The sequence below is a fragment of the Pygocentrus nattereri genome, chromosome 11 (genome assembly GCF_015220715.1).
Source record: "Pygocentrus nattereri isolate fPygNat1 chromosome 11, fPygNat1.pri, whole genome shotgun sequence".
Taxonomy (NCBI): Eukaryota; Metazoa; Chordata; class Actinopteri; order Characiformes; family Serrasalmidae; genus Pygocentrus; species Pygocentrus nattereri.
In genome coordinates, this window is record NC_051221.1 from 4562954 (window position 1) to 4583545 (window position 20592).

Here is a 20592-nt window from a genome sequence, read left to right on the forward strand (position 1 = left end):
GCACCGCTCTGCAAGCATGTTCTGCAGGGAAACTTTCATTATTAAGGTCGTCTTTCTGGGTTTAATATGGCCATCATGTACTGTACTGCATGAGATACTTATGTTTAATCAAAGCTGTATCCTCCTAAACATATGTGTTAAAGCTGTACTAAATATAGTTTTTATTTGGATGTTACAGACCATGAGATGCAATAAAGCACAGTTTTTCAGTTTATAGTGGGACAATATGCAAAAAAAAAAAAAAAGATATAATACAAAGCTAAACTGAACTGGCTTAATGTCTTTAGTTTCTTTGAGTGGTGGTTATGCTGTGTGTTGTTGGAGCCTTGCCGTTCACAGGAGAGCAGGGAGGTAGCACAGATTACGTCTTTTCCCTTTACTTTTGTGAGCTGTTTAAAGCTGAAATTCACAAATCTGACTAATCCTCCCAAATCCTGTCCTAACTTTAGGATGAACCCCAACAGGGTCCTAACTTCTGTTTAAGCTATGGTCTTCTATGGTTTTTAGGCAGCAGTGTCAGACAGCATAGTTCACTTCTAGCATAATGAGTATTAGGATAATTGGAAATGGAGACTGAAACTTGGGAGTGCCGATGCTCTGACAGTAGGGGGCTCACAGTTTATCACACTTTAGTATAGTTTGACCTTTTTACAGCAGTAACTAACTTGACTATTTCGATTACGTGTTTCCATTTCAGCTGTGCGTATGATCAGTTGCTAGGAAACAAACATGAAAGCTGCGTGTCAACTTTAAGATGAGTTAAGATTTCCTAACTTGAGATAAGATGCTATAAGATAAGATTCCTAAATTAGATTTGCTTCTGTTATATGAATTTGTGAAAAGTCTTATTTTGATTTGTCAGATACTAATTTAAGACAAAACGAGAGGAAATTTTTATAATATGATCCCTGAACCTCAACATGTCTAAGCTTGTTCTGAGAACCCTCCACATTCCATATAAACTCAGAACTGTTGGTTCACTGGTGGTTTTGGATACTGAATAAAATGTCTATTTTGCATTGCAGTCATGGCGACGCCTGGTTCCTATCACCACTGTTACGTGTCAGGAGAGCAGACTCCCCCAGACTTCTTTTTATTCATTGCAGCTCACTTCTTATAGAATGTTCCTACACCCAGCCTTGTCAGTACTGATAGCCAACTTGACTTTTTGATCGCTTTGAGCTTTATAGATTAATCATATTAGCTGGTCACCAGTTCATCTTATTGTTGTCTAGCTGGTTGTCTTATCGTAAACTGTCAAATTTCTTTGTCCCATTTCACTACAAAACATTTAAAGGTGGATGTGGACATTTTTATTGTGGAAAAGTAAAGCTTTGTCTAAACGTGATAATCCTGTTTTCCATGTCTCTCCCTTCGACCCCTCATCACATACTCCATGTTACTTCTCCTTTACCCTTAGATAACATGACGGAACATGTACCGATCACCACTGTGTAGAAATCTAAAACCATTTGGCACTAAACCACTCTTCCATCCCAGTTCATGAATCATGCAGAAAATTTCAAATTTACTTTACATAAACAGTCCAACATAATTGTGAGTCATAGAGGCAGCACAGTCAGCATTAAATACACACAATACTGCCCTGTTTTTTAAAAACAATTGAAAAGCTGCTGTTTACTGTAGCTTAGTTTCAGTATATGGACTTTATGGCCTCAGTATTGATTTTGATATTTGATTGGTGGTTTCATACCACATACCACAGTTTTTATGATTAAAACTGTTGTCTTTCAACAGTAAAATGGCATGTGCTATATTTACTGACTTTTGAAAAAAGTTTACATATCTAAAACTGGAAAAACAACAGATGTTGGGAGTTTTTATTGACAACAGTGTAGAAATGTATAGAAAGAGAATGTATGGCTGTTTCTCTATTCATTAAAACGTAGAAGGGGCAGAGAATGTCCTACGGAAATGACCCATTATGTTATCTGCAGGAAACAGTGCAGTGGGTGGTGAGGACTGATACGTATAACTGTGTGGAGATTTCCTGTAATCAGTGTATAAAGTAAACAGTGTATGCGAGAAGGCTGCAGCCTTAGGAAGGTCTGAGAGAGAGTCTGTAGCAATCCTATACTATTAAGAATGTCTGTTAGAGGAGAAACGTGTACATAGAGAGAGTCTGTAGCAATCCTATACTATTAAGAATGTCTGTTAGAGGAGAAACGTGTACATAGAGAGAGTCTGTAGTGATCGTATACTATTAAGAATGTCTGTTAGAGGAGAAACGTGTACATAGAGAGAGTCTGTAGTGATCCTATACTATTAAGAATGTCTGTTAGAGGAGAAACGTGTACATAGAGAGAGTCTGTAGTGATCCTATACTATTAAGAACGTCTGTTAGAGGAGAAACGTGTACATAGAGAGAGTCTGTAGCAATCCTATACTATTAAGAATGTCTGTTAGAGGAGAAACGTGTACATAGAGAGAGTCTGTAGTGATCGTATACTATTAAGAATGTCTGTTAGAGGAGAAACGTGTACATAGAGAGAGTCTGTAGTGATCGTATACTATTAAGAACGTCTGTTAGAGGAGAAACGTGTACATAGAGAGAGTCTGTAGTGATCCTATACTATTAAGAACGTCTGTTAGAGGAGAAACGTGTACATAGAGAGAGTCTGTAGTGATCGTATACTATTAGGAATGTCTGTTAGAGGAGAAACGTGTACATAGAGAGAGTCTGTAGTGATCGTATACTATTAAGAATGTCTGTTAGAGGAGAAACGTGTACATAGAGAGAGTCTGTAGTGATCGTATACTATTAAGAATGTCTGTTAGAGGAGAAACGTGTACATAGAGAGAGTCTGTAGTGATCGTATACTATTAAGAATGTCTGTTAGAGGAGAAACGTGTACATAGAGAGAGTCTGTAGTGATCCTATACTATTAAGAATGTCTGTTAGAGGAGAAACGTGTACATAGAGTCTGTAGTGATCGTATACTATTAAGAATGTCTGTTAGAGGAGAAACGTGTACATAGAGAGAGTCTGTAGTGATCGTATACTATTAAGAACGTCTGTTAGAGGAGAAACGTGTACATAGAGAGAGTCTGTAGTGATCCTATACTATTAAGAACGTCTGTTAGAGGAGAAACGTGTACATAGAGAGAGTCTGTAGTGATCGTATACTATTAGGAATGTCTGTTAGAGGAGAAACGTGTACATAGAGAGAGTCTGTAGTGATCGTATACTATTAAGAATGTCTGTTAGAGGAGAAACGTGTACATAGAGAGAGTCTGTAGTGATCGTATACTATTAAGAACGTCTGTTAGAGGAGAAACGTGTACATAGAGAGAGTCTGTAGTGATCGTATACTATTAAGAACGTCTATTAGAGGAGAAACGTGTACATAGAGAGAGTCTGTAGTGATCGTATACTATTAAGAACGTCTATTAGAGGAGAAACGTGTACATAGAGAGAGTCTGTAATGATCGTATACTATTAAGAATGTCTGTTAGAGGAGAAACGTGTACATAGAGTCTGTAGTGATCGTATACTATTAAGAATGTCTGTTAGAGGAGAAACGTGTACATAGAGAGAGTCTGTAGTGATCGTATACTATTAAGAACGTCTGTTAGAGGAGAAACGTGTACATAGAGAGAGTCTGTAGTGATCCTATACTATTAAGAATGTCTGTTAGAGGAGAAACGTGTACATAGAGTCTGTAGTGATCGTATACTATTAAGAATGTCTGTTAGAGGAGAAACGTGTACATAGAGAGAGTCTGTAGTGATCGTATACTATTAAGAACGTCTGTTAGAGGAGAAACGTGTACATAGAGAGAGTCTGTAGTGATCCTATACTATTAAGAACGTCTGTTAGAGGAGAAACGTGTACATAGAGAGAGTCTGTAGTGATCGTATACTATTAGGAATGTCTGTTAGAGGAGAAACGTGTACATAGAGAGAGTCTGTAGTGATCGTATACTATTAAGAATGTCTGTTAGAGGAGAAACGTGTACATAGAGAGAGTCTGTAGTGATCGTATACTATTAAGAACGTCTGTTAGAGGAGAAACGTGTACATAGAGAGAGTCTGTAGTGATCGTATACTATTAAGAACGTCTATTAGAGGAGAAACGTGTACATAGAGAGAGTCTGTAGTGATCGTATACTATTAAGAACGTCTATTAGAGGAGAAACGTGTACATAGAGAGAGTCTGTAATGATCGTATACTATTAAGAATGTCTGTTAGAGGAGAAACGTGTACATAGAGAGAGTCTGTAGTGATCGTATACTATTAAGAACGTCTATTAGAGGAGAAACGTGTACATAGAGAGAGTCTGTAGTGATCCTATACTATTAAGAATGTCTGTTAGAGGAGAAACGTGTACATAGAGTCTGTAGTGATCGTATACTATTAAGAATGTCTGTTAGAGGAGAAACGTGTACATAGAGAGAGTCTGTAGTGATCGTATACTATTAAGAACGTCTGTTAGAGGAGAAACGTGTACATAGAGTCTGTAGTGATCGTATACTATTAAGAACGTCTGTTAGAGGAGAAACGTGTACATAGAGAGAGTCTGTAGTGATCCTATACTATTAAGAACGTCTGTTAGAGGAGAAACGTGTACATAGAGTCTGTAGTGATCGTATACTATTAAGAACGTCTGTTAGAGGAGAAACGTGTACATAGAGAGAGTCTGTAGTGATCGTATACTATTAAGAACGTCCGTTAGAGTCATCCTGAACACAGGAGCACCACAGGGCTGTCCTCAGTCCAGCCCTTTACACTCTATTCACACATGACTGCGCACCCATCCACTCCTCCACCATGGTAGTGAAGCTCACTGTTGACACCACTATAGTGGGAGTGATATCAGGAAATGAGGCTCACTAGAGAGGAGGGTCAAGGTGAGGTTCGGTGGTGTTCGGACAGTAACCCGGTCCTGAAAACCAATAAAGGAGATTACTTTGGATTTAGGGTTGGGTTGGAGTTACCCCCCCTTCCACATGAATGATGAGGAGGTGGAAAGGGTTAAATTTCTGGGACTCCACATCACAAAGGATCTGACCCTTAACATCTCCCACCTGGTGAAGAAAGCTCAGCAGAGACCCCTCTTCTTGAAAAATCTTTTTAAAAAACGACCCTCTGAGCTCCTGCCACTGCGTCACAGTCTGCAGAGAACCAGCCAGATCTGCACAGAGGACTGTGGGAACCAAGCTCCCAAATCCCAACCCAGAACCCAAACAACACATCCGATACATACATCCAACATCTCAAACAATCAGCACGCTCAAACAGGCTTACAAACAAAGACCAACAAAAACTAGGAGCAAACACAGGGCTTAAATAATCCCAGGGATGACGAGGGACAGGTGGGAAACAGGTGAAGCAAACCCTAATAGAAATGTGAAGGTGGGTGATTGAAAACCTGTGACATCTATTAAAAAACCTTGAGCCAACCTGCTACACCTCCTCTGCAGTCCTCCCCAACTCTGTGCCTCTTCATTCTCATTCAGTGTGTATGTCTCAATACCTAGAGAGCTGTTTTACTACTCACTGTCTACATAGGCAGCTGTTTAATTGGGCACCAGTTTAACAATTATTGAACCTTAGAATACAGATAAATAAAACAGAGATAAATGAGATGCTCTAGTGAGACACTGTAAGGGCCCAGCCTGTGCTGCCAGCCACAGATTTTACCCAGATTAAATATTTTAGATATGTACCGGTATAAATATCTGGCCTTATAGGTCAGTTAGGTTAGATAGAGTTAGTACCGGTATCAGTACTTGGTATCAGTACCGGTATCAGAAGGGAAAAATTGGTATTAGTGCCTCTCTACACTATACAGCTTAATAACTAAATGTATAGTTTATATATATATATATATATATATATATATATATATATATATATATATATATATATATATATATATATATATGTCATTTGTTAGCCATCAAACTATACAGTAATTCATTACTATAAACAATTAATTTATTAACAAACTTATATAAATATTCATTTTTTAAAGTCAACAAATATGTAGTGATGGTCAAGTCAACATCAACTAATGGTCGATGACATAAATAAAACCAAAGGAGGAGGAATCGCTTTGCAACAAGTGATTTTATTTTAAAAAATTACTTTAATTTAAAGAATATTTTTCTTTAATACAGGTCATTCTTATCTTAAAATCACGTTAATTGTTTTTACAGAGTGAAGGACACAGCAGCTCCACACTTTTACTCCCTGCAGGTTCAGCCCCACATGTGTAATATAAATGTGTGGGGTGAACGGAGTGAAGGACACAGCACCTCCACACTTTTACTCCCGCGGGTTCAGCACCACATGTGTAATATAAGTGACTCGACTGAAGACGTCATTGGGCGGTGGAAGGACTACTTTGAGGAGCTTCTCAATCCCACCGACACATTCTCCAGTGAGGAGGCAGAGTCTGGGGACATGGGAATAGGTTTGTCCATTTCTGAGGCCGAAGTCGCCAAGGTAGTTAAAAAGCTCCTTGGTGGCAAGGCTCCAAGGGTGGATGAGATCCGTCCCGAGTTCCTCAAAGCTCTGGATGTTGTGGGGCTGTTTTGGCAGACATGCCTTTTCAACATTGTGTGGACATCGGGGGCAGTGACACCGGACTGGCAGACTGGGGTGGTGGTGCCTCTTTTTAAAAAGGGGGACTGGAGGGTGTGTTCCAACTACAGGGGAATCACACTCCTCAGCCTCCCTGGTAAGGTCTATGCAGGGGTACTGGAGAAGAGAGTCCAACTTATAGTCGAACCTTGGATTCAGGAGGAGCAGTGCGGGTTCCGCCCTGGTCGTGGAACGCTGGACCAACTCTTCACCCTCTCCAGGATTTTGGAGGGTTCATGGGAGTTTGCCCAACCAGTCCACATGTGCTTTGTGGATTTGGAGAAGGCATTCGACTGTGTTCCCCAGGGTATTCTGCGGGAGTACAGGGTACATGGCTCTTTGCTATGAGCCATTCAGGCCCTGTACAAACAAAGCAGGAGCTTGATTCGCATAGCCGGCAGTAAGTCAGACTCGTTCCCAGTGAGAGTTGGACTCCGTCAGGGCTGCCCTTTGTCACCGATTCTATTAATAATTTTTATGGATAGAATTTCCAGGCGCAGTCAGGGGATGGAGGGTGTCCGGTTTGGTGACCTCAGGGTCACATCGCTGCTGTTTGCAGATGATGTTATCCTATTGGGGGCATCAGGCCGTGAACTTCAGCTTTCGCTGGATTGGTTTGCCGCCAAGTGTGTAACGGCCGTGATGAGAATCAGTACCTCCAAATCTGACGCCATGGTTCTCAGGCAGAAAAGGGTGGAGAGTCCTCTCTGGGTCGGGGATAAGCTCTTGCCTCAAGTGGAGGAGTTCAAGTATCTCGGGGTCTTGTTCACGAGTTGGTGCTGGGTCAGCAGTGATGCGGGCTCTTCACCGGTCTGTTGTGGTAAAGAAAGAGCTGAGCCATAAGGCAAGGCTCTCGATTTACTCGTCGATCTATGTTCCCACCCTCACCTATAGTCATGAGCTTTGGGTAATGACCCGAAAGAATGAGATCGTGAATACAAGCGGCTGAAATGAGCTTCCTCCGCAGGGAGTGTGGACTCTCCCTTAGAAATAGTGTGAGAAGTTTGGTCATCCGGTAGGGACTCGGAGTAGACCCGCTGCTTCTCCACGTCGAGAGGAGCCAGCTGAGGTGGTTCGGGCATCTGGTTAGGATGCCTCCTGGACGCTTCCCTCGGGAGGTGTCACAGGCAAGTCCACCCGTGAGGAGACCCCGGGGAAGACCCAGGACACGCTGGGGTGACTATATCGCCCAGCTGGACTGGCAGCACCTCGGAATCCCCCCTGGGGACCTAGTGGATGTGGCTGGGGAAAGGGAGGTCTGGGCCTCATTGCTTGGGATGCTGCCCCCACGACCTGAACCCTGGAGAAGCGGAATATAATGGATGGATGGATGGATGGATGGTGAACAGATTGAAGGACACAGCACCTCCACACTTTTACTTCCTGCGGGTTCAGCCCAACACCACATGTGTAATATAAATGTGTGGGGGGTGAACGGAGTGAAGCTCTGAAAATTGGTTATTTTATATGCTCACAGAAAATGAGCGAAGACCAAGAATCTGAGGCTTAAATAATAATAAACCACATAATTTTTGATTTTGCTGAACATTGAAAACCACAGATGGCAACACAAGTTATAGTTGCCAGTTTTTTATATAGTAAATTTTTAATATTTACTTGCATTACACTGTTTGCAGTACTGCTGTGCCCACAGTTTGGAGGAGCCGTGGTTTTTAGGTCTATTTACGGTGCTTATTACTTTGGTATTTGTAATTGTTATCTAATCTACAATGTATTATAGCTTTAAGTGTGTTGTTTTCTACATGTTTAACATTTGGAACATAATCGTTACTGGTCATTATGAACTGTTATTGAAAGCCCTGAAGGTACCGGTCTGCAAACAAAACATTTTTCATGTGATTAGAATCAAAATGAGAATTTTTGTGAATGTGTGTTTTGGTCTACAAGGACTTCTAAGTACAGTTCATGTTTTTGTTTTACTAAAGCCCACGGATCATGAAGAGAACGTCATCTAAAGAATGATAGGAATCCTTGCAGTTGGAGAGGAGGTGACGGAACCCCTCCCAGCGCTGCGCAGTGATGTGGGCATGGTTCTCAAACAGCTGCCCTTCATAATCGTGGTGATGCTCTAAATCTGAATGCTCTTGTGAACTTGATGAGGTGGCTCTGTTTGTTGAACATGAACTTCCCCAGAGAACTTAAATATATCTTTGAGGTGATTCAGCGTCTGTTCGTGGGCTCTGGGGTGGTTCCTGTGCGCTCAAGAATAAGTTAACCGAGTTAAAGATGTTCTTTTGGTGTAATATTCATTTCTCTACAGCCTTAACCCCAACCCTTATTTGTTCTATTTTGTCATGTAAAAATGTTTTTTATTAAGCAAATCAGTTTTGCTCTCCAACTGTTTTTCCAGAATGGAAATGGCACAGTGAAGCTAAATGAACATCATTTCTGACATGTGAAAGGCCTGCAGGAGATTCCAGTGACTGTTGCTTTCATTTTCATTCTGAGACATTGCATATTCAACTATATATTCTTGGTATGATTTTGTTTTATCTAGTCATTTTATTTGGCTACTTTATGGCTTTTAAAACACAAAGCTTTCAAATGGTAAACAGAATAATTACTTGAGTCCTCAAATTATTAGAAAAATTCCACAGAATTTGATCGTTTTGGTTTACATTGATGAAATATTGTGCCATTACACCTTGAATTAACATCTATGGTGGTGGCATTAAACCTACTCCTGTACATTTTCCTTTAAATGAAGAATTTCCATTGGAATGCTGTGTAGTCGAAGACTAGGCTTAATCCCTGTCCAGGAACCGGACCCCTAGAGTCAACACCATTATAACTGCAAGTCTTGGGGTTAAAAAAAAGGGAACAAAAAGGTAATGAAAAAATGTCTTTGTGGTTAATTTACTCAACATCACACTGAAAATGGGAGAAGCTTGGCCTTTGAGCTAAATTTAGTCTAACAAAACTAAAATGAATGGATTTTAACAGATTTCAAAAGGGAGGTCTGGGCCTCATTGCTTAGGATGCTGCCCCCTCGACCCGAACCCCGGAGAAGCGGAAGATAATGGATGGATTGATGGATGGATGGATTTCAACATCATAGGACAATTTACCATCATGCACTTCACTCATAAGCAAAGCTGGGCTCAAATTTAATTCTTTCATATATGGGGTGGAAAACTCTTTCATGGAGTACTTACAGTTCCACAAGATTTCTGAAGTGGAAGCAACCTCATTTCCAACTGAACAGAGTTTTCATTCAGACAAACCGTTCATACATGGTGTAGAAAACCATGGAGCACTTACAGTTCCACAAGATTTTGGCGGGGAGACAGAACTTGGAAACAACGTTGTCTGAAAGCTGAACAGAGAGAGAAAACTATGATTCACAATGGATGAATTACAACACCACAGGTGTTGAAGACTTCAGCATCACATACAGCACTGAAAAACAAAGCTGGGTTTTAATTTTTCATTTAATTTTATTCCTTCAAACATGGCATGAAGCAAATATGCAAAATTAATACTTACAGTTCCACAAGACTTTGTGGCAGAAGCGGAACTTGGAAGCAACACAGGATGAAACCTGAACAGAGAGAGAAAACTGAAAACGCCTCTTTCCCCGCCCCCACACAGAGGGTAAAACCGGAGTAAAGAAAAGAAAGAAGCGCGAAAAAAAATGATGAACGTAAAATGCGAGACCCAAAGAAAAGCAGTGTGACGCGCAAACAAAAGAAAGAAACGCAAAAGAGGGAAAGTATTGCAGAAACAAAAGAGGAACGGAAAATGCAAAATGCTAATCTTATATAATTGATATATTTTTTCTCGTCACCGTTAAAGACCCTAATTTGACTCCATAACCTTGCAGGTGCTTGCGTCACGACGGGGAAAAAAAACAAAAAACACACGCCTTGACGCGTTCCCTATGGGGCGCGTTCTCAAGCGCCTGTGTTTGGGAGCAAATGACAGGAGGGCAGGGGACGGAGTGGATGGGCGCCTGATTAGTGCTGTGCTGTTTTTTGATGTGTATTATCAGACTTGAACAAACAGCTCTTACAGAAAATGCAGACTAGAAATCATGTTCCGGCATCGTTTTGGCGCCCCTCTAGTGCAGCGCCCATATGCGCCGCATACGCTGCATACCCCATTTTTGCGCCACTGCCCACACGCGATTGGGGGGAAAAGTCTGTGTCGCCTGCGCGCGCGTTTGTGTTCACTCTTGGGCCATTACTTCTGGATTCCGGGAGATTTTATCTGACTTCCGGGCATCAGGGAGACACTTCTGATATGCGGGAGACTCCCCTGACTTCCGGGAGACTTGGTATGTCTGTGATGGTATTGCTCTCTACTGGTGTTTTATGATGGTATGTAATGGTAGCCCCTAGTGAAAGCAATTACTTTGCTTGTAATGGTTCATACTAGTCTTATTGGTTGGCAGTCCATAATAAGCAAGTTCAACAAATGCTTGATGTGTTATTCCTGATTCCATTACATGACAAATAATTACAACTGCACAGTTGATCAGCCCCCTTCAATGGAAAAGGAGGTGTAGGCACATATTTACATACAACTCCAATTCCAGTGAAGTTGGGATGTTGTGTAAAACATAAATAAAAACAGAATACAATGATTTGCAAATCCTTTTCAACCCATATTCAATTGATTACAAAGACGAGATATTTATTGTTCAAACAGATAAACTTTATTGTTTTTTGCAAATATTCACTCATTTTGAATTTAATGCCTGCAACACATTCCAAAGAAGTTGGGACAGGGGTGTGTTTACCACTGTGTTACACCACCTTTCCTTTTAACAACACTCAGTAAGCGTTTGGGAACTGAGGACACTGATTGTTGAAGCTTTGTAGGTGGAATTCTTTCCCATTCTTGCTTGATGTACAGCTTCAGCTGCTCAGCAGTCCGGGGTCTCCGCTGTCGTATTTTGCGCTTCATAATACGCCACACGTTTTCAATTGGAGACAGGTCTGGACTTCAGGCAGGCCAGTCTAGTACCCACACTCTTTTACTACGAAGCCACGCTGTTGTAACACGTGCAGAATGTGGCTCGGCATCATCTTGCTGAAATAAGCAGGACGTCCCTGAAAAAGACGCTGCTTGGATGGCAGCAGATGTTGCTCCAAAACCTGCATGTACCTTTCAGCATTAATGGGGCCTTCACAGATGTTCAAGTTACCCGTGACATGGGCACTAACACCCCCCACACCATCAGAGATGCTGGCTTTTGAACTTTGCGCTGATAACAATCCGGACAGTCCTTTTCCTCTTTGGCCCAGAGGACACGACGTCCCTGATTTCCAAAACCAAAATGAAATGTGGACGCGTCAGACCACAGGACACTTTTCCACTCTGCGTCAGTCCATCTCAAATGAGCTCGGGCCCAGAGAAGCTGGCGGTGTTTCTGGGTGGTGTTGATATGTGGCTTCGCTTTGCATGGCAGAGTTTTAACTTGCACTTGTAGATGGAGCGACGAACTGAGTTCACTGACAGTGGCTTTCTGAAGTGTTCCTGAGCCCATGTGGTAATATCCGTTACAGAATGATGTCAGTTTTTAATGCAGTGCCGCCTGAGGAATCAAAGGTCACGGGCATTCAGTGTTTTCTGCCTTGCTGCTTACTTGCAGAGATTTCTCCTGATTCTCTGAATCTTTTGATGATATTATGGACTGTAGATGATGAAATCCCTAAATTCCTTGCAGTTGCACATTGAGAAACGTTCTTAAACTGTTGGACTATTTGCTCACGCAGTTGTTCACAAAGTCGTGAACTTCACCCGTCCTTGCTTGTGAACGACTGAGCCTTTCAGGGATGCTCCCTTTATACCCAATCATGACATTCACCTGTTTCCAGTTAACCTGCTCACCTGTGGAATGTTCCAAACAGGTGTTTTTTTGAGCATTCCGCAACTTTCCCTGTCTTTTGTTGCCCCTGTCCCAACTTTGAAATGTGTTGCAGGCATCAAATTCAAAATGAGTGAATATTTGCAAACAACAATAAAGTTTATCCGTTTTATCATTAAATGTCTTGTCTTTGTAGTGTACTCAATTGAATATAGGTTGAATATCTAGGATTTGCAAATCATCCTATTCTGTTTTTATTTATGTTTTACACAACGTCCCAACAATATTAATTATGTTTACATCTAAACCACTGAATGATTAAGTAATGTTCCCTTATGACTTAAGATCTGACAGGTCAAGATAAGATTTTTCACAAATTCGTATTACAAAACAAATCTTACCTTAATTTAGTCATGTCTGTTACCTAGCAACCAATCATATGTGCATAGCTAAAACGTAAACATGTAATCAAAATAATCAAGCTAGTTAGACAGACAGCTAATATCACTGATGCTGTTTATTAGAGCACCTCCTACTGTTTATCAGAACGTCACCACTCCCCAGTTTCAGTCTCCATTTCCCAAACGCTTTAGCCGAGCACGCTGATGTTATTTCACCTAATAAACAGACACACGATCAACTTCGCCTCATTATTCACCACTATCACTGTAATATTTCATCATCAGCATTAACACAGGAAGGTAATCAGAGGGGCGGTGGAGTTCGAGTCGGCAGCGTCCGAGATTTTTAAAACACAGAGTTAGAAAAGAAAAACATCTCCCAGTGAAAGCTGCGTTTTACAGCTCATTATGCTGGTAGTGAACTACGCTGCCTGACTCAGCCACCTAAAAAACAGAGAAACGGACCTTAAACAGAAGTTAGGACCCTATTGACAAAATTACGCTGCATATTAGTAAGAAGATGTAAAAAGTAGTAAAAGTAGTAAAAAGTGATCATTTATTTGAGTACAAGTAAAATAAGAATAAAGAGAATTATTCAAGTGAGAGTAAATAAGTGGTTTATTGGTAAACTACGAGTAACTGACATTATATTTCATGAGAAAAACACACTGAGCATGGTACAGTAATGAGAGTAATGAGAATTAATGCATTTGGTTGAAGTAACAGAATACTTTTAAACCTTTTTGCTGATAGATAGATAGATAGATAGATAGATAGATAGATAGATAGATGTGACTGTATTTATATGACTGTATAAATATGAGAATGTATGAAATATATAAATATAAACAATATATACAGAGTTACAAGTATATCTATGAATCAATCTATATATATATATATATATATATATATATATATATATATATATATATATATATATATATCATCAGACAGACATTCACATGTAGGGATTAAGATAAAATAAATATAAAATATTACAAAATACAATAAAATAAAACCTGCATTCCTACCTCACTCACTCAGACACACACACACGCACACACACACTCCTGTAAACCTTACAATGTGTAAAGTATGAGTCTAAAGTTAAAGTGCTGAGTGCAGCAGCAGTTAAAGGGTGTATAGTGGCAGAGAAAGGGATCAGTGGGGTAACAGTCAGATAAGTGGGGTATTATGGCAGGCAGGTAAAATGCTAGAATAGACACTGGTCTGAGACGGCAGTTCCAGAGGATGGAGTTTAACTTGATACTATATAGCAGTATACATTCACCAGCCACTTTATTAGATACACCTGTTCAATTGCTTGTTAGCACAAATAGCTAATCAGCCAATCACATGGCTGCAGCTCACTGCATTTAGGCGTGTAGAGGTGGTCAAGACGACTTGCTGAAGTGCAGACCGAGCATCAGAACGGGGAAGAAAGGGGATTTAAGGGGCTTTGAACGTGGCGTGGTTGTTGGAGCCAGACGGGCTGGTCTGAGTATTTCAGAAACTGCTGATCTGCTGGGATTTTCACGCTCAACCATCTCTAGGGTTTACAGAGAACGGTCCGAAAAAGAGGAAACATCCAGTGAGCGGTCAGTTGTGTGGACGAAAATGCCTTGTTGATGTGAGAGGTCAGAGGAGAATGGGCAGACTGGTTCCAGATGGTAGAAAGGCAACAGTAACTCAAATAACCACTTGTTACAACTAAGGACGGCAGAATACCATCTCTGAATGGACAACACGTCGAACCTTGAAGAAGATGGGCTACAGCAGCAGAAGACCACACGGGGTGCCACTTCTATCAGTAAGGTGTATCTAATAAAGTGGCAAGTGAGTGTATGTAGAAGTGCAGTTTTAAGCTGGAATATTGTTGTTGTGTCATATTTTTACTGTTCAGAGAGTGATGACTTGTGGGAAGAAGCTCCTTTGTAGCCTGGTTATCCTGATCCTCATCTGGCTGAAGCACCAGCCTGAGTTAAGGAGCAGGAACAAGTGGTGTCCAGGGTGAGAGGGGTCTGTGGAGATCTTCTCTGCACGCTTCCTGATTCTGGAGGCATGCAGTTCCAGCAATGTGGGCAGCTCAACACCAGTTGTCCTCTCTGCAGATCTGATGATGCGCTGCAGTCTGTGGAGGTCATGCTTGGTAGCTGAGCTGCCCCACACTGTGATGGACATGGTGATGACAGACTCTGTGATGGCTGTGTAGAACCGCACCATCATCTCCTGGGGCAGGTTGAACTTCCTCAGCTGATGCTGGAAGTACATCCTCTGCTGGGCTCTCTTGATGATGGAGCTGATGTTGCTGTCCCACTTCAGGTCCCTGGTGACTGTTGTGCCCAGGAACTTGCAGGACTCCACTGTCACCACAGTTCTGTCCAGGATGGTGAGCGCTGGCAGGGCTGGAGGACTCCTCCTGAAGTCCACTGTCATCTCCACTGTTTTCGCTGTGATCAGCACCAGATTGGCTGCTCCACAAGACCACCTGATCAACCACCCATCTGTAAGAAATGAATAAACTGGCCATGAACGCGGCATTTAATATATTTTAATGTTCAGTTCCTTCCTCCTCCGTCAGAGTAACGAGCTCCACCCACTCGCTGCACAGTCTGCTGTAAGCCCCGCCCTCTGAAGTTCAGACTGAGCCATAAAACTGACCCAATATCAGGTTCAGCTCAGTTTGGTCAGTTTCTCCAGATCAGTATTACTGTTGTTTTGTTCCAGCCGGTCTGTAAAGCTTCTTACAGCCCGTTTAGTTTGGCGAATGGTGTTGGGTTCATTTCTGGCTGATTCCAGGTTGTTCAGCTGTTCTTCTGTCACAGCTGCCGACTGAAAAGCTGCTCAGTAGTGAATACAGTTTGGGAATTTAGTGTCATCTCGTCTTCAGAGTCGGACCAAATCGGCTGTTGGTCAAATGCAATCTTCAAATTGTCCGTTTTCTGCTTGTGGCAAAGTAAGAAGTAAAAACATTTAAATGGCTTGAGCGTCTCCTACAGCTGTCAAAGTCGTGGCTTAGCAGCGGTGTCTCAGTGGAGTGATGCGGTGTTTGTGAAAAACCTGTGATACAGTGAAATAACAGTACAGTTAGAATGACTCTCAACCAATCAGCTCGCATAGCCAGAACTAACTGCTGTATAAATCTGTATATATACACAACTATGTATATACATAATACTATAAATACAATATATTCAGTATGTTAAGTCCTGTTAGAGAAAGCAGTTATATGTTTTATTATACATACAGTGAACAGTCTGTTGTATGGAACTGTAAGGGACAATTGTGTGCAACATACAGGTACGAGTATTAGTGGAATGGTGTGGAGTTAGAGTTAGGTCAGCAGGGTGATGGTGGAGGGAAAGAACCTGGACCTGAGCCAACTGGTTCTGGTCCGAATGCTTCTGTATCTCCTCCCAGATGGGAGGAGGTTACACAGTGTGTGGCTGGGGTGGGAGTAGTCCTTGATGATGCTGTGTGCTCTACTCTGTAATGTTTGTTTCTGATGGCAGGGAGCCATGAGCCAGTGATGCGCTCAGGGGTCCTCATCACTTTTTGAAGGGCCTTTCTGTCAGCCTCAGTGGAGCTGCTGTACCACACTGTCACACAGTTGGTCAGGTCTGTTGTTCCAAGATCAGTGCACAGATGAACACAGCTTTATCTCCATTATACATATTCATTTTTGCTTTAAAATCACAAAATAATTTTATAATTTTATAGAAGACTTTGTTAAATATAGATGTGTTATGCTTGCTCATATATCAGAAGTCTCACAGGATTCATCAGTAACTGGCAAAAAAGCACAATAATTATTACCACAATGTGTTTTAATATTCATTCATTAGATCTTTATCTAATAAATGATATCTAAAAAAGCTGTACATCCAGCACTGACAGTGTCTGGTCCGGATATCTGAATGAAACCTCCTTTTCTATGTGTTTTTATAGATTTGGTCTGATCTGTAGCCTCAGACTCACTGAATGTGTTCAGAGTGCACTAAGCAGCATGTGCATCCACACAGCTACCACATCAGACAACATCGAGGAAAACAGGTAAAAATGAATGATGATTCAGGATTAACGTTTTTCAAAAGCTTAATGACATTATTAAGCAAATCAATAGCTACTTAGTAGGCCTTCAATGATTTACACCAAATATCAGCTTCAGTCTGTATTTTCACCTGTGTAAAAATCATTTAGAGCAAAGCAGAAAGATATATTGGTGTAAATAGCGCTCAGAATATGCCTGTCTCAGTCAGTTTCGCAGCAGACTGAAATACATAGATACAATAGTATACATATCTTTATATCTATATATACATGTATTCATTAAATTGACTATAAGATACGGGTACAAATTATTACGTGTCACATTGTTTTCTAATCAGTAACAATCTATAATATTAAAATTACATTATATTACCATAGAATACATTCTGATATAGATACATATAACTGAGCATATATGTAATAAAATATAAGTGCAAACTCAGTAGTTTTTCTTAATGTGACATTGCAGAGGTTTTATGTGTGTGTTTCTTATGAATCTAACATTAACCAGCTGATGAATAAATGTATCTAGCATTATTTATTCAATAGAAAAAGGGAAAGAAAGAAAAAAAAAAAAACATCACATACCATCTGCCATTTTAACCACACAATACACAGAACATCCACTGAAAATAAGCACATTAAATGTTACATGTTTCAAGCATGGCTATGTAAGTACTCACCTGTGTATAAATAATTTAGAGCAAAGCAGAAAGATATACTGCCGTCAATAGCTTCTCAGACAATGCCTAACAAAAGAAACAATATGAACATAAGGCACAAAGGCACGGAAGCAAAACACCCATCAATTAACACTAGGGGGAGCTAAAACACCACGTTTATTAACCATTTTATCGCTCTACTCAAGAAAACACATTTTAAAGCTCAAAGATGTGCACCTCTGTAGTTCATGTCGCCATATTCATAGTGGCAAAACACAAATATACTCACAAAAACTCTAGAATGAGTTATTTGGACAGAGCACTTCACAAATGCACCTCTCTGTCAGGTTCACTGCAGACTGAGAAAAAAAATTGCACCAATACGACAAAGGGAGAAAAACTATGAGTGCTGAGAAAGGACAAAATACATACATACTCCCATAAGCCATGAAGAACAGTTATGAACTTGCAAGGTGGAACTTAGGGAAGGTATTTCAAGTGAAACTAATAACAAACAAAAATAATATATATACACACACATATACACATAAAAGAAATAATTAAGGTAAATTATTACACCTGCTACAAAGGCGCTATTAATGCTGAACAATATATGCACAGGTTATGGCAACATATTTTGGGCCTTGATTATTTCAGCAATGTCAAACCACATTCTGCATGTTTTACAGCAGCATGGCTTTGCATTAAAAGAGTCCGGGTGCTAAACTGACCTGCCTGCAGGCCAGACCGGTCACCTCCTGATAACATTTGGCACATTATGAAATTAAAAATACAACAAATGAGCAGAAAAAAAATTTAATTTTCCCATTGTGGGATTAAAAAGTATCACTTAAAAGTGAACATCACTCTGTAAGCGTTTGGGAACAGAGGAGACTGCTGTAGTTTAGAAAGTGAAATGTTTTACAGTCTTGTTTGATACAGGATTTCAGCTGCTCAACAGTTTGGGGTCTAATTTGTTGTATATTTCATTTCATAATGGGCCAAATGTTTTCAGTGGGTGACAGTCCAGTTTAGTGCCCGGACCCTTTAATACAGAGCAATGCTGCTGTAATACATGCAGAATGTGGTTTGACATTGTCTTTCTGAAATAATCAAGGCCTTCCCTGAAAAAGACGTCATCTGGATGGCAAAATATGTTGCCAAAACATGTATATATAAAATTTCTGTTTCAACATTTGATGTGTTGTGTTTGTACTATTTTCAATTAAATATAGGGTTTAAATGATTTGCACATCATTGAATTTTGCATAGTGTCTCAACTTTTATAATAATTGCACTTATAATTACGTTAAGTTTATCTGTTGTTGATTGTGCTGCTGTTTCCCTGTTGATTGTCCTCTTGTTTGTTGTGTGTCCTTCTTGGCCAGGGCTCAGTTTTAAAAGAGATTCTAATGTTAGTGTTTTTAACTTGGTTAAATTAAGGTGAAATAATAACAATGAAGAAGCAACTACATTTGGAGTAATGGGGTAAACATTTGGAGTAATAGGTATGAAGTAAATGTTTTGTTGAAGAGATACAGATTGTGAGGATCTTCTTCTCTGAGTGCTGGTGTTGATGTTTAGCAGTAATGGCCTCCTCAGCTGAATCATCTCACTGGGAGTCAGAGCTCATACGGCTCAAAATCTATAAGAAGACACACACATTGAGTTTAGTTCATTATTAGAAAGAATTTAAGGAATGAACTGAAAGAAGATCATGAACATAAACTGAGGCACTTAGACTTATTATTATTACTGAGGCATGTAATTATGAAATGGCCCTTTTAATAACAGGTAGAGCTCCTGCTTACAGCTGAGTAACACAAACAAAATTTGTTTTAAAGAGTTACCACAGTGCTAACAGATAACATGTCACATACATGGATGAATTGACAGTCACATTATTTCTTGAAAGTACTGAGCAAATCTGAGAAACTCAGTGAGTGCCATGGATTTGCACAACAGCACCAACCTATGGCTGCTGTCGGAACAAAACCTCGTATCTCAATTTTTGTAGATTTTCAGTTTTTGACATAATTTGACAAAGTCTGTTGTTCTTTATATTGTGTGTAAATTTCATGAAGGATGAAAGAAATGACCAAAATGACCAAAATAAAGTCCGGTTCCACTGGTTCCATTGGTTCCATTGACTTATACTGAAAGTAGTGGGTTTTTGTCCTTCTCCTGTAAAGTTAACATTTTGGAGATACAGGGTTTTGTTCTGACAGCAGCGCTATGACGTTGAACAAAGAGAGAAGAATTGTACCCAGATCACAACCAGTTGGCCCCGAATTCCCTCCTCCTAAAAATGGAAAAAAGTCAAATTCTCATTAATTTGAGAAAGAGTACATGACTGTAAAGTTATGTAAACATTAGTATATTACTGGAAAGTGATGAAAACATTAATATATGACTGTAAAGCTGATTTACATATGTATTGTGGCAGGATTTCTGTGTGTGAGGAGCGAGAGGCGGCGTAAGCAGCAGGACATTCAGTGTCCTGTGGAGTTTGGGACTGTACAGTTTGGGAACCTCTGGTGTAAAGTAAATCAATGCTAATACTGGCATTTTTCACTTTGAAATGATTTGATTTGATTTACTAAACATAGGGTAAGAGATGGTTGTAGAACAGAGCCGCCCTGTCAAAGGCGATGTGAATATCAAAGGCAAATATGACATTTATCTACTAATTTTAGCCCACAAATTTAATTTATTTGCTGAGCTTAACACTGAAGGGCCATCCTGAGAAAATCCTCCACAGTGTTTGGTGGGAAGGCCAAAGTACGCAACAAAATATGGGGGGTTTTTATCGATCTCTCACCCTGAATAAAAACAGAACAGCTTAAAAAACCGCTTCCACCTAGTTTGTGTTTCTGTGAGTGTTTATATTTAAATTATATATATATATATATATATATATATATATATATATATATATATATATATATATATATATATATATATATATATATCCGCGACCCTGACGGAGAAGCGGCTTAGAAAATGGATGGATGGATGTGTGTATATATATAT

General features: G+C 40.2%; 1 long non-coding RNA gene across 3 annotated transcripts; it reads right to left on the bottom strand.

The window, feature by feature from the left end:
- Window positions 1-15681: 15681 nt before the first annotated feature.
- Window positions 15682-20438, bottom strand: LOC108412339. Of its 3 annotated transcripts, none has more exons than XR_005130907.1 (5): window positions 19990-20438; window positions 19826-19861; window positions 18868-19204; window positions 17581-17918; window positions 15682-15907 (listed from the first exon to the last, which is right to left on the bottom strand). It is a non-coding gene; the product is annotated as an uncharacterized LOC108412339 (long non-coding RNA). The 3 variants fall into 3 exon arrangements; XR_005130906.1 differs by having other exon boundaries at window positions 17581-17646; window positions 17849-17918; window positions 19826-20438; XR_005130905.1 differs by having other exon boundaries at window positions 19826-20438.
- Window positions 20439-20592: the final 154 nt, after the last annotated feature.